Raw genomic sequence first — 15,552 nt, 5'->3', positions numbered from 1 at the left:
GCTTACAGGCAGGACAGTGAAGTGGATTTTTTCTTTCCCCTTTATCTGTCTTTCCTCTCCTATTTTCAGCCCCAGGTCAGAAAGAACAGCTATTGGGTGACAGGAAAGATGGGCAAAGAAGCAAGAAACCCATCACATCCTTTTCTCCAAAGACAGACTTGTCCAGTGCCACCTCTAGCAAATGGAGTACAAGTCTTATTTGCAAATGCAAATCGTAGTGTTAATTACCATATTATGACTGAAGATCCTAATTTCTGAAATAAGACTTAGGAGATCTGGAGGTCTCTTTTTATAAAATGAGGATGACCAGAAATGTCATGGTCCTTGATAGTTTTCTTCCAAAGGCAGACAGAAAAAAAAAAAAAAAAGCTTCTTCAATGAATTCATCTTAAAGTGGCAGTGGGAGAAAAATGCCTTTTAATTACAAACGCATTAACTAGGCTTGTTTGTGGCACACGTTAAAAGAGCTTATAGGGTAGTTGATCCCACCTCCAGTGCCACGTCCAAGGCAAGTCTTGACCCTGAGCTGAAAAGTAAAATGCCACACACTGTGGTCAGGGGAACAGTGATTAGTGCAAGGATCCAGGGAGGATTTGGGAGGTTGACTGTACAGTTGCTTGCTTGGTGTCTTTTAGTTTCTCCTTGCAACTTCCGCAGATAGCATTCACCCTAGGGAGTGTTTTGATTCTACCACATGCCAGCATTCTATGTAACCCCACCTACTGCAGTAGAAAGAAGTCTATCTTGTGTATTCATACCATATATATAGATAAATCTATATATCATACCACATACTCATCTCTCTATTATATATATATATATGTGTATATATAATACACATATTTGATTATATATATATATATATATATATATATAATAGATATACATATAATCAAATGGCTGTGAGTTATTTGTTGGGTGTTTTTGTTTTGCTTTGTTTTTTTAAACTGGACCCAAAGAGAAAGGTAAGAAAAAGGTGCTTGGTTTATAGGAATATAGGAAACAATGGTTTACTTACCCTAACCCCAAAAGTCCTTCTGTTTTCTTTTCTTTATTTGTTTTTGGGGTTGGGGAAAGTAGTTGGTCTCCTTTCAAAATACCAACTATCTATCTAAGTCAGTCCTTATCAGCTTTTCTCAGCAAGACCATTCACAACTTCTCAATAATGGGAAACATAACAAGAAAGAAAAAAATTAATCTCAGGAGAAAAAAAGATATGGATTCAGAAGACCAAAACAATAGGCATACTATAACAACACATCATTGATTAGATGCAGCAGGAAATAGGACTGGAATAATGGCTCAGGAATTACAGGAAAGAATCGCTTCCCGGCCTTTTGGCTACGATCAAGTGGAGTATCTGCTCTCATCAGGTTAATATCTGAGGACAATACAGTAAATGGAGCACATTTTTGGAGCTGGGAATTGGAATAGGAGTTTGCTCCATTCACGCCACACCTGGACCTGGTATTCTCCGGGAATGGTCCACCCCCTCTCATAACAACAAAGAGCAGACTTTGCCTTCCTCACCTTTTCTTCATCACTTTGCTCCTCTTTGGTTTGCCAGAGTGAGGTACTGTTTTTCTCGCGAGGTTTCATGCAGCCTTGGCTCCGCCCACCGTACCTTCGCAAGGCTGTCTTGTTTCCTTTTCTTCCCATCTTGGCCTCACCTGCCGACTTGCAGCTGGTGGGTGGCTCTCTTTAGTTTGAGTATGGCATTGACCTTTGCGGGTTTTTAAGCAAGTTATTGGTGAGTGTCTTCATTATTACCACTCTATGCTGTTGCTGTCATGGGCCCAAGGACTTTTTTCAGTAGCTCTCAGAGTGGCAGCAACCCCAAATCCAAGAGCTAGTTTTACCGGCTTTGTGGAAGTAACGTCTCCAGGTAACGGAAACGTCAGCCGCCTTACAGGCTCCGTGCTCTTCCCTAATTCAAGCCAGCCTGACCACCAGGTGGTTACGCCTTAGATAGTCGGCCCCTGCCGTCCTGCCCCTCGGGGTGCCCTATGCCTGTGGTCTCAAGGAGCCGGGGCCTGCCAGCTCTTCCACATTTCCAGTCTCTTACCCCATAAGGCTCTCTGTATTCTCTTGGACCTCTTCTCCAACCCTGCTCAGAGTTCTGAAACCTTGTTCTTCTGATCAACCACCCTATTCTCAACCTCCTTCTCTTAAAAAGAAAAAAAAGAATTATAGGAAAAAGCGTCTGAGAGCCCTGTTTCCTTGGGGTTTTAGGAAGCACTTCTATGGAGCTGTTTTATTCATAAAATATTTCATAATATTTTATCAGAAACATCTGGTTCTATTACTTGACCCACAGATAGGGGAAGAGCTTGTGTGTCATGAAAACTGGAGGGAGGCTTGTGCATTTCTGGATCCAACAAGAACAAGGTGGCATTGATCACTGTCCGCTCAGGTTTCCACCTTCTCACAGGCAACACCAAGGTGCATTTAACTCATTCATGAGCTTACAATGATAGCTTAGAGGACAAGCTCAGGCTCCAGCCCATTACTAGCTGGGTGATGGCAATAAAGTCACTTAACCTCTCTAGGCCTCCGTGTCCTTACTTTAAAGCAAAAATGATACCAGTCCTAACCTCATAGGGTTTTTGTGAAGATTCAATAAGCTAATGTTGATGTGACGGCCATGATAAAGAACTGTTCATCTTTTATGTTGTGGGAGCATCACTGATGAACAAACCCCAGCTCTTGTTGTTTGGGATCCACTATAATATATTCCCACAAGGCTGCTCCCAGCTAATGGCCAAGGATGATAGGGGAACAATTGCAGGTCATTTGAGATATGAGACCCCTTCCTCCCAAAGATGACTTTGGTTTAAAGACTCCCACTGACTTGGCAGAACATTTCTTGGAATTGCATTGCAGCTCAAAACTCTTTCTACCCAAGCTTCCGTCCTCCCCGTTTTCTTCCACAGGTGTCAGATGATCACTGTCACTGTAGTAGGAAGACTCTTGCCACTTTCTACTACTTCCTCCCCTTTTATCTTTACAGGTTTTTCACCCACAATAAGCCCTTTTTTTTTTTTTAGAAGATGTTGGGGGTAGGAGTTTATTAATTAATTAATTTATTTTTGCTGTGTTGGGTCTTCGTTTCTGTGCGAGGGCTTTCTCTAGTTGTGGCAAGCTGGGGCCACTCTTCATCGCGGTGTGCGGGCCTTTCACTATCGCGGCCTCTCTTGTTGGGGAGCACAGGCTCCAGACGCGCAGGCTCAGTAGTTGTGACTCACGGACCTAGTTGCTCCGCAGCATGTGGGATCCTCCCAGACCAGGGCTCGAACCCATGTCCCCTGCATTAGCAGGCAGATTCTCAACCACTGCGCCACCAGGGAAGCCCAAGCCTTTTTGTTTTTACCCCATCTTAGTGTCTACAAACACAGTTGGTAAAAACCAACATCTGGTATTCATAGATACACATATATGTACAGCTATCCCTGGTATGTAGTACATGCTCTATAAATAGTGCTTTTTATTATTAATGAATAGAGTGATAGGTAGCATAGCCATGAATGCTCGTGGGAATTCAGAGAAGGGAAAAATCATTTCAAACCAAGACATTCAGAAAGATTTTGTAGGTGAGTTAGATTTAGAGCTAGCTGGAAGATTCTCTAAAGTGAGATTTGTTGAAGATTGGGGACAGGCAATTTGAGCTAGGAGAATAATAAAAGAAACACAGAGGCTGGGGAATGGAAATTCTTCTAGATTGGCTGGAGTGTAGGGTACATGTGCTGTTGTAATGCCGTGTAAGTCTAGAAAAGTAGGTTGAGGATAAATTGTGGAATGGATTTCTATGAGTTAATTCTGCTGTTGTACCAAGCAAACCCCAAATCTCAGTGGCTTACAGCAACAGACATTTGTTTCTCATCTGTGTTCCCTGCTGGTGGCTTCTATGACTCCATATCATGTGTCTTCTCATCTTATTCTTCGACTCAGACTGAAGGATCTGCTCCTACTTGGGAAACCTGGTCTCCCAAGGCAAAGGACTGGCCAAAACATACGATGGCTTTTGAAGCTTCTGCCAGAAACAAGCCATATGTCATATCTGCTCGTATTCTATTGGCAAAAATAAATCATATGGCCAACCCTGACATCAACAGAGCAAAAGATACCCCTCCAACACAGGAAGCACTAAAAGTCACATTGCCATGAAAGAGGATGTATGGTCTTCTCTCAGGAAAGAGGGCTAAATAGTTGGTAACAATAAATCTATCTACTACAGGTGAGAAATCATTCAGTTGACCAAATATGAACATTTAATATCTTTTAGTAGGCTCGTGACACCATCAGCGTTGCCTTTTGATGAGATGAATCTGGAACAGGGGGCGTGGAGAGGAGAATAATACTGCTCCCGTCCAGGAAGGAGGTGATGACAGGCAGGCTAAAGTTGCGACAGCTGGAATGAACTGTGCCCTCTCTTCCAGAACCCAACTCCCTAGTCTTTATTCTAAGACCTGATCAAGCAGATGAAGAGGAAAGTCACCTGTTAGGATGCAAAACAACGAAATCACTTTGTAAGTGTCTGGACATTGAGGGACGCAGGACCAATTCTCAGGTTAGGCCTCAGAAAACTATGAAAGAGAAGTCGGATTTGTCTTTAGAGCCTACTCTCCTTGCACCTCTCTCTTCACGAGATCCCACAATTTCCATCCCTATTGACCAAGCCCCAGCTCACAGTGCTCTCATTTTGTCCCCAAGATGCCCAGGTGTCCCCACCTGTGATCCCCCCCAGGCCCTCCCAGACCCTCCCAGGTGACACCCGCTGCCTCTGTCCTGACCCTTCTGCTTCAACTCACCTTCTTCAGAGAACCACTTCACAATGTCATCCTGTCCTCAGGGCCTAGCTAGGCAACTGGCTAGCTGTTTCCTCTAAAAACACAGCTCACTGTAAAATGTTACTTTACTATCCTGTTCTGAAATATTTAAATTTTAAATGAATGCCTCAGATGGAGAATACCTTCACCTCCAAAAAGCAGCCTTTTATATAGGCCAGTTGAAGGAGAAATTCTTAAGCAAGGAAAACAATTAGGTCTTAAACCAGACCACACAGGCAAGTTCTCAGTGTGTTAGCATCCTAGCATCCCATCTCTGCCCCTTTCCTAACAGAGTACATGGAGTGTGTCATATACTGTTTCCTGGCCTACACAGAGTGCAGTTTAACTAGATAATGCCAAACACAGCATTCTGTTATCCTACAGATGCATTTTAATGAGAGTAGTAGATTCAGAGCCAGACACCAATGCCTGAACGTTCCTGAACCCATAATGATCATGCTGTGTGCTATTGTACAAAGCTTCTGACAGGTGTTAGTGTACTTGCTGTAATCCTCTCACACCATAGACAGACTTTCTAAGTCATTGTTTTTGATGGGAATAGAAAGGAAGGTCATGCCAGAGAAAAGAGTGACCCCAGGCCAGTACTGGTTTAGTAAGTATGTCTGGGCTAATCTTTTTATTTTTATTGTTTTTTCTTTTTATTATTATTTATTTATTTAATTTTTTTTTACATCTTTATTGGAGTATAATTGCTTTACAATGTGTGTTAGTTTCTGCTTTATAACAAAGTGAATCAGTTATACATATACATATGTTCCCATATCTCTTCCCTCTTGCGTCTCCCTCCCTCCCACCCTCCCTATCCCACCCCTCCAGGTGGTCACAAAGCACCGAGCTGATCTCCCTGTGCTATGAGGCTGCTTCCCACTAGCTATCTACCTTACGTTTGGTAGTGTATATATGTCCATGCCTCTCTCTCGCTTTGTCACAGCTTACCCTTCCCCCTCCCCATATCCTCAAGTCCATTCTCTAGTAGGTCTGTGTCTTTTTTCCTGTCTAACCCCTAGGTTCTTCATGACATTTTTTTCCTTAAATTCCATATATATGTGTTAGCATACGGTATTTGTCTTTCTCTTTCTGACTTACTTCACTCTGTATGACAGACTCTAGGTCTATCCACCTCATTACAAATAGCTCAATTTCATTTCTTTTTATGGCTGAGTAATATTCCATTGTATACATGTGCCACATCTTCTTTATCCATTCATCCGATGATGGACACTTAGGTTGTTTCCATCTCTGGGCTATTGTAAATAGAGCTGCAATGAACATTTTGGTACATGACTCTTTTTGAATTATGTTTTCCTCAGTGTATATGCCCAGTGGTGGGATTGCTGGGTCATATGGTAGTTCTATTTGTAGTTTTTTAAGGAACCTCCATACTGTTCTCCATAGTGGCTTACCAATTTACATTCCCACCAGCAGTGCAAGAGTGTTCCCTTTTCTCCACAACCTCTCCAGCATTTATTGTTTCTAGATTTTTTGATGATGGCCATTCTGACTGGTGTGAGATGATATCTCATTGTAGTTTTGATTTGCATTTCTCTAATGATTAATGATGTTGAGCATCCTTTCATGTGTTTGTTGGCAGTCTGTATATCTTCTTTGGAGAAATGTCTGTTTAGGTCTTCTGCCCATTTTTGGATTGGGTTGTTTGTCTTTTTGTTATTGAGCTGCATGAGCTGCTTGTAAATTTTGGAGATTAATCCTTTGTCAGTTGCTTCATTTGCAAATATTTTCTCCCATTCTGAGGGTTGTCTTTTGGTCTTGTTTATGGTTTCCTTTGCTGTGCAAAAGCTTTTAAGATTCATTAGGTCCCATTTGTTTATTTTCGTTTTTATTTCCATTTCTCTAGGAGGTGGGTCAGAAAGGATCTTGCTATGATTTATGTCATAGAGTGTTCTGCCTATGTTTTCCTCTAAGGGTTTGATAGTTTCTGGCCTTACATTTAGGTCTTTAAATAATATCTAGGAATAAACCTACCTAAGGAGACAAAAGACCTGTATGCAGAAAATTATAAGACACTGATGAAAGAAATTAAAGATGATATACATAGATGGAGAGATATACCATGTTCTTGGATTGGAAGAATCAACATTGTGAAAATGACTCGACTACCCAAAGCAATCTACGGATTCAATGCAATCCCTATCAAACTACCACTGGCATTTTTCACAGAACTAGAACAAAAAATTTCACAATTTGTATGGAAACACAAAAGACCCCGAATAGCCAAAGCAATCTTGAGAATGAAAAACGGAGCTGGAGGAATCAGGCTCCCTGACTTCAGACTATACTACAAAGCTACAGCAATCAAGACAGTATGGTACTGGCACAAAAATAGAAATATCGATCAATGGAACAGGATAGAAAGCCCAGAGATAAACCCACGCACATATGGTCACCTTATCTTTGATAAAGGAGGCAGGAATGTACAGTGGAGAAAGGACAGCCTCTTCAATAAGTGGTGCTGGGAAAACTGGACAGGTACATGTAAAAGTATGAGATTAGATCACTCCCTAACACCATACACAAAAATAAGCTCAAAATGGGCTAATCTTGAGATGCACGATCTCTTTCATCCACCAGAGCATCAGAGCCCTGATGGAGGCAATTCTTTTTTTTTTTGAAGTCAATGACTCTAACAACATCTGCCCCTTGGGTGAATAACTTGGCATCTCCCCACCAGTGGCATCAGGTCACACGATAATGTTCATCACACCATCTACCATAGGCACAGAGAGGCAAAGGCCTTCTCCAACCACAGCTTCCAGATTTTCCGCTCTCAGTAAGCAGTGCATCCAGTTGGACCTGAAAATATATCGCCTGCGGCCAATTGTTCCTGAGCCAACTCTGAAGTCGTGAGACAGCTATCGATGGGGCAGGGCTGAAAGACAAGTCACCTGGAGGTCTGGTCACTCCGCGGCTCTGCTGTCACATCGGTGCCACCCGTGCCTGGGACTCCGTGGGACTTTCGGCACCAGGTTCCCTTCCACGGCAGAGAGAGAGCCACTGCTCCTAACATTGGTGAGTTAAAAGGCATCTGTTTATGGATAAATTTTGCCAAGTTTGTGTGGAGTGAGGCAACGGAAGAGGGCAAGACGGAGAGAGCTGAGCTGAGAGAGGCTGGGAGGCTTGGGCTGACTTGGCAGTTGACAGGTTTTGTTACAGATTTTAAAAATAATGTTGCTTTAAGAACAGAAAGAAAGCCAAGCCAAGCAACATCAACAGTAAGTTTTCCTCCTTTTTCCCCCCAAAGATATGCTGAAGCCAGGTTTAATTTTATGTCAGGAAAGAATTCCCTCCTGAGACTTTCCCGGCTACGGTTCAGTTGAGGATAATGTTTTCCAGCCATGTTTCCAGAGTCCCTCAAAGAATGAAAGGAAAACGGCAAACAATCACGAAACCTTCACTTTGAAGCAGCAGGGGGAGCTGTTATGATAAAGAAACTGGGTGGTTTCTTCTTGGATGGAGGTGATCTCTGAAATTCAGTCAACGTTCCCTACCTTTTATTTTCAGGACCAGGGAGTACCTGAAGAATAAAATATTTACAGATGCTAGCAAATTTTATACCTCTGATTTTAATGCAAAGACTTCATGTTATATTTTACATCAAAAGGGAAGAAGTTGCCCGCATCTGCAAAGCATAAGAGTATTCCATGATTACTTCCATCACCGTGTCATAAAGCATATCTCATACTGTTTATTGCAATCCCAGAGTCCCCGATGGAAGTGGATGTTTAAAATTGGACTTCCAGAGCGTAAAAAAGAGCCACTGTAACTGCCGCACCAAAATTCACCTATCCTTACCACACAAGGTATATCAGGGCTGCCCAGACTACTTCTGTCCAGTAATTCTGGTTTTTAAATTACTTGGGCCCATTTAAAAATTGAGGGAGAGGTTGGGAGGCCAGACTCACTGCTTATCATTAGAAACAGTCTTTGCTCGATTTCTTATTGGGTTGTTTTGAGGTCCTACATTAAAACACACAATGTGACTTCACACAGAGTTAAGGATTAAAATGACTGTGTTGTTACTATGTGTATACTCTACTATCTGTAACCATATGTTACTATTGAAAATGTTAGTGCATTTTAGCTAATTCTCATGGCTGCCTACCTCTGATTACTTGGTTCCTTCTAGCATCAACAGAACCCGTATGTATGAAACCTTCTGAAACTGAACTTTGACAATTGTTGGGGTTTCTCGTACACATTTCTGTGGCTGTTGCTTATATGTTGTCAAGGATGCCCCCAGGAGTAGTAAAATAGGCTTCCAGGGAAAGCTGGCTAAAGAGAATGCTGAAGTTCAGGGAAATTGGGTCCCAGAGAAGAGGGAGATAACGGGAAATTGGCTGGAACACAAAAGATTCAAGAGGAGAAGAGGCATCTTTCACGGAGGAAGTTAAAAAATCAAAGACCTCTACAAACAGGTGTATGGGTAATCCAATACCTGAAAGACTAATATTATATGATGCAAGGAATTCTATTACAGCAGAGTGCCTCAGATTTTCAGAGACATTATGGGAAAATGATCCGAGAAAGCAAGAAATTGGTCAGAAAATAGACTGGTAAAGGACTGGCGCGAACAGAGTCTACATTATGCAATATGTATGTATACAATGGAGGTGCAAGAGTTGAGGTAACAGAGAGAGAATTAGAAGGAGTTCAAGGATGGCCTAGTCTTCCTTCAGAAGAATTTTGGGAGAAATTACTGTTAATATTCTGTAACATCATGAAATACTTTGCATTCCTGCTCTTGAGAGAAGAACAAACATATCAGCTATTTCCAAACATGGCTGGCTTCTATAATATATTGAATATCTCCTGATATACTAATCAGCAGAGTTCTCAGTGGTTCCAGAAAGTTCCAGATCATCCTGAAACTGCTTAGGTACCCATTCTAAACTGTGATCTGAGTAGGAGCTGCCATATATCTTCACTTAATCTTTATACTGTGAGCCCCTTTGGGTCAGAGCAAGACTTCATTTCTGCATGTCCTCCATGGGAACCTCTGACCAATTCTGATCCCCAGAGGGCCCACTGGGGACATTAGTGAATCTGACACTACCTGTCAGATTCAGGGATAAATCAGTAATGGAAGTTTTGCTTTGATAGTGGTTTGAGGTTGAATTTTGTTCTTTCTGTGCAGAGTGTCTCTGAATTGAAATGGGTTTCCACACGTACCTAATTTATAAAGCAGTGTTCACTCAACAAGAAATATAAAGCCTTTGTGTTTCTAAATCATTCTTCCCAATTGTACTATGTCAAGTATTAATTCTCTGCTGGGTAGTGGATCTGCTCAGGCAACTGAGGCAGCTCCATAATTTTCCAGTTGTTTTCAGATATTAAACCTCAGTCCAGCCAGTCATTAAACATGAGTTTATCTTCACCTTCTGCCCTCCTCCACTTTACCCCGTACAAGCATGAACTGGTGCCCTGCCCGTCTGGAGGGCTGTTTCAGGGCACCACCACCTTGTATCCCCCTTCTAGGATTACCCTTCCAGGGTGTTGAGCTGAGAGGTAAGACAGGGAACGAGAAGAGCATCGTGCGAACAGGCCACCACCATAATGTCTGTCTCTTGGTAAGTGCTGCTTCTGTGGACACAGCCTGGCCATTTATGCCCTCTGGAGGCAGGCCTCCAGATTCTGGCTGTCTCTGGGGACTAGAGGTAGGAGTCCTTTGAGCCCCAGTGATTTGGGAAGTTGGAAATCCATCTCAGCCATTCAAGCCCCTCAGCTCTTGTCACTGGCCATATACTCCACAGTCTTCTGCAGCTGGAGCGTGGTGGGAAAACTGTATTGGAACTGGCGTGAAACAACCTCAGTTACATTCTAAGTAGCATCCACTTGGCCCACAGACATCTCCTGTCTCGGCCATTAAACCGGGTGCCCCCAGGTTAACACTGCCCCCCTCTAGCCCCGCTCTCACTAATACTCATCTCCCCTGCTCCCATGATAAATTCACAAGTCCTTTTCCTCAGAAATGCTCAAATAGGGAACCAAAGGATACAACAGTCTTTGTGAATAATTCTCTTAGAACCCCTAAGGAGGTTTTAGGGAGAAAGACGGGGTACCCGCATTTCCATTCCCCACGGGAAGGGGAGGGAACTGCCTCTCATCTCACACACACTGAACTCTAATGACCCTTAGGTTTACCACCTCTCTCTCTAGCTCCCAGTTTTATAATGTAGCGGATTGAGGCTGGTAGCGGCCGGCCACACCCATCATCTCTTAAGAATGTTGGCTCTGACTCCAGTGTCTGTCAGCGAAGTTATTGAATTCTTTCTCTGTCCTCAGTCTTGGGTCCTAGTTGCTAATCCCAGGTGCCCCACTGATAGCTTGTTATAGATTAGAAGGGAACAAAGATCTTTGGAAGAAAGAAAATATGGAGTAACCATAAATATTTAGGACAGATATTTGGAATCAGGTGGGCCATTCTTAAGAGTTTTCATTATTACCTATTAATTCCATTTCTTTAACAAATAAATAAGAACTAAAAGTTTATCGCAAATCAGACATAATGATAGACTTTTGTAATGCGAGAAGGAGACATATGCCCTGCTCTTTAAGAGTCCTTCACTGTTGTGTAATGTTTACAATTGGGCATCCTGATGCTAGTGGGAAGGTAGGCTAAGGGCTCTAAGAGCAGACGGAGGACGTGCTCCTGCAGAAGCCAGGGTAGACGTCAAAGAAGAGATGGCATGTGGTGGGGCTCTTGAAAAATGAATGGCATCGGTCATTAGGTAGGGAAAAGAAAATAGAGGAAAACCTCTCAAGTAGAGATAATAATGGCATGTGCAATGACAAAAAGATATAGAGATTATGCTGAATTTAGCACACATGCCTTTGGGGTGGGGTGATGGTAAAAGATGGGCCCAGCAGAGTCACTTGAGTCTAAACTGCAGATAGCTTTAAATTGTCTGTGAAGGGGTTTGGGGTTTTCCTGTATATGAAATAGGGACTATCAAAGGTTTTAAAGCAAAAGGATGTTACACCGAATGTCATTTTCATAATAAGTCTCTGACATCAAGGTAGACTAGGATAAGAAACCAGGGAGTTAGGAAACGGGTGTGATCACCTGGGGGAGAATTGGTTAGTGCCTGAACTAAGTATACCGCATCGGGAAGGAAGAGGAGGGACAGATAGGAGAAATCTTTCAGAGGAGAATTACTCAGTGATTTTAAGCTTGGGTGTCTGGGTGCATGAAAGTATTCATGAGATAAGGAGAACAGGAAGATCTGGCTGAGAGGAAGATACTGGGTGCAGTTTGGGACATGTTAAGCTGGAGGTGAACTGTGGGACATCTAGGAGGTATTTGGGCAGGAGTTCAAGAGAGAAGTCTAGGTTAAATGTGGGAACAATCAGTGAGTAGACAAGGCTTGAGGCTAGGCGAGTGGATGTGAGAATGTCCAGTTAGAATATGTAGAAACAGAGCAGGATGCTGAGGATAGAACATTTAAAGGGCCAGAAGAGGTGAGAGAGGAGCTAGGGAAAAAGGGTGAGAAAAATCAGTAAGAGAAGAAATCAGGTTGCACCAGGTCTCAAAAGCCAAGGCTGGGGTTATGTCAAACAAGACAGATGTAGCCCCAGTGTTAAATGTTAGAGAAAAGTATGCAGAATAGAAACTGGAAAAAAAAAAAAAAGGTAATGAGATGAATTGGGAAGTAACTTGGGTGATGCTGGCTTTAACCAGACCATGTTTTTCTTATGTTTAGATAATTGAAATGAATGTCTTAAAATAGATGTTTTAGAGAACTTTTAGCTGTCTCTTGGATCAGAAATCTCTGCAAATGCTGATTTTTCCACAGACCATGAAATGTGCTTATATCCTTACATTTTTCTTTAGGATAAACAATTTTTTAGCAAATAAGCAAAAAGGAAAAGACATTCATTTTTTTTTTTTGAAAGGGTAAACTATACATGAAAATGGCCATTACTGAAAGGGTTGGAAGTGATAACAGCAATTTTTCTCTGTAGGAAAGGAAATAACTTAGGTTCAGGAAAAGTAGCTTGCTGACAAGGCAGTCAGTCACAGGGCTCCCTGAAGGAAGTTAAAAGATTGGTTTTTTAAGGTCATAGTTCAATGAAAAGTGAAGTTGATGTTCACTTGAATAAAGCTTTCTTCATTTATCCTGACTGGACTGTCAAAGTAGCCAGCAGAAGCACAAAAGGCTGGGGTGCTAATTCCTCTCTCCGCGCTCCAAGATTCTAAATGTCAAGTCAGATCATTTGCTGAAAGAGTAAACATCTTGAAATATGATGAGAAAGTGCATAAATGATATTTCTCCATTCAACATTCTTTGTTCTAGTTCCACTGTATGCATGTAAATGCATGTTTTCTTGAACAAAACATCCAAAATAAAACGCTTTTAAAAACTTGGCACTTGAGAGGAATTGGATCCATGGCTCACCATATAAATATACCGTATTTTTTCTTATATTCATAGATGACACAGTATCAAATAAAAATGATATCTTTATGTTATTTCTACTCTAGAAAGTATCTTAAGGTATGTGTGGACTCGAAGAGGATGAAGGAGAAAGGAGATAAAATTAATTGCCTACTGCAGGCACATGCTGAGAATTCTGGTAATATTAATGACGGCATCTATGAGTTGTGTCCAGTGCTCAAAGAGCTAGAGTGTCCTCAACATTGGCAGAGGTCTTCTAAGCTCCCCAAGCCCCACTCAGTGTTTATCCTATCATAATGTGGTTAGCAAAGACTGTGGACCTGTTCTCATTCTGAATCAGGGATAACTTGGACCTAAGAATAAATGCGGATGAACGAAGTGAAAGATTATCTTGGCACGTCACTATGGATAGACTAGGTTCTATCTCTTGGCTCTCTTTTGGAAAGCAGGCTTGCTAAACTATCATAAAAGCATAGGAGTCTACCTAATTTGCATTTTCCTAGAACTGTATATTCCTTTATAACCTCAGAGGTTTATCTATTCCTACATCCTACCCAATGTGGGAATTTCCCCCCACACACACAGCGAGGCATCTGAGTCAAATATCTAGACCTGGGCATCACACAGACTTGAGTTCCAATACCAGCACTGTCACCTATAAGCTGTGTACTGAGGCAAGTTGCTTAACCATTTAAAGTAAAATGGGGATGATTAAAATTCCTCATTTGTGGGACTAGTGTAAAGACTAAATGTGATGCTATATATTATACACTTGGTATAGCGCTCCAAGCTTAAATGGTAGTCGGGAGAAGAACTGACTGGGGTCAGTTATTTTCAGTTACCTGGAACTTGTTTTTAAAATAATAGTCTTTCCCATTTTTGAGATGTCAAAATGTTATCATGTCTTTCCGTCGATTAAGCCAAAATCGTATCCTTAATGTTGCCCACTAATACTAACTCCATCCTCTGGAATGCCACAAAACAAATCCACTTTTCAATATTTCCATTCCATTCAATACTGAACCATCCATTGCTGGGAAACCAAATGAACAAGACGTCATTTCAGGCTGAAATAATCTCAGGTAATAGAGGAGAGAAGCTGCGTAGACAAGTATGTGTTTGCATAGGACACAGATTTAAAGTATTTAAGGGTCCAGAGGTATACAAACAGAATACAGGTAAAGGACAGGAAGAAATTCATTTCTGGAATGCAAAGAAAGGGTGAAGCCTGTGACTGAAAATAATTTGTGGAACAGGAGCTGTGCTACACCCTGAAGGATGTGTTAGATACAAGGGCATCCTGAAGGAGACCGCACATGCAGAAGCGCCCGGGCATGTTCAGAAAACGAGGGGCCATGCAGTGGGCAGTAGGCATGAATCTTTGGTTTCCAATGATATGGTGGTCTATGTATGCAGCAAACATTGGGGCTAGATTGAACAAAAACAATGCCTCTCACATAACTGTACTCTTCTTCAATGGAACTTTACAGCTGTTATAATTAGCAACACAGTCATAATTTTGTTTTCTTCATCCATGAGTACTCAAAGTACAAAGCTAACATAGACAGTCGTTGAAAATCGTTCATGTTAAAAAGACATCCGTACGTGCAAAGTTCGGGACCTACCTGGTCAGAGTCCAGAGTAATGAGTAGAAGTGAGCCATTTTTTCCCGTTGGCGTAGCTCCCTCCCTTGCCTTCTCATCTATTCGAGGACATCACGCTGCCAATTAGCCCATTTTAACTTTCTCCTTACTGCTACAGCTTTCTCATTATCACACAAACATGCTCTGATTTCTCCCAGCCTGGAAAACAATTCATCTCAACCCTGCTTCCACCTCCAACCAGCTACTTTTTACAGGGGAAAAAAAAAAAATCTTAGGAAAGAAAGTGGTGTGTCTATAGTTCCCATTTCCTATTCTGATGTTTTCTCTGTGGGCTTAGCCTTCAAAATACATCTGCCGTCTGACTTCTTATCATCACATGTTCCGCTACCGCTCTGGCCCAAGCCACTATCATGTCCCTCTTGGATCCCAATAGTCTCTGAAGTGGTCCTCCCATTTTTTGCCGCTAGTCTGCCCTACTTTATTCCCAACGTAGCATCCGGATGTGATTCTGCGAAAGCATATGTCAGATCACGCCATTACTCTGCTCAGATCCCACTGAAGTTTCCCATCCCATTCAGAGTGGCATCCTAGTCTGCACAGTAATCTCTCAGGACCCATGCTCTCTACCCTCATGGTTCTCTCTCTGACTCCATCTTCTGCAGCTCTCCTCTTCACTCACTTTTCTCC

At 42.1% G+C, this 15,552-nt stretch overlaps 1 pseudogene; it reads left to right on the top strand.

Annotated features, from left to right (window-relative positions):
• The first annotated feature begins 1,321 nt into the window (after positions 1 to 1,321).
• On the top strand, positions 1,322 to 1,494 carry LOC117312037 (U2 spliceosomal RNA; annotated as a pseudogene).
• The last annotated feature ends 14,058 nt before the right edge of the window (positions 1,495 to 15,552 follow it).

The sequence above is a fragment of the Tursiops truncatus genome, chromosome 3 (genome assembly GCF_011762595.2).
Source record: "Tursiops truncatus isolate mTurTru1 chromosome 3, mTurTru1.mat.Y, whole genome shotgun sequence".
Classification (NCBI taxonomy): Eukaryota; Metazoa; Chordata; class Mammalia; order Artiodactyla; family Delphinidae; genus Tursiops; species Tursiops truncatus.
This window is presented reverse-complemented; position numbering and strand designations above follow the sequence as displayed.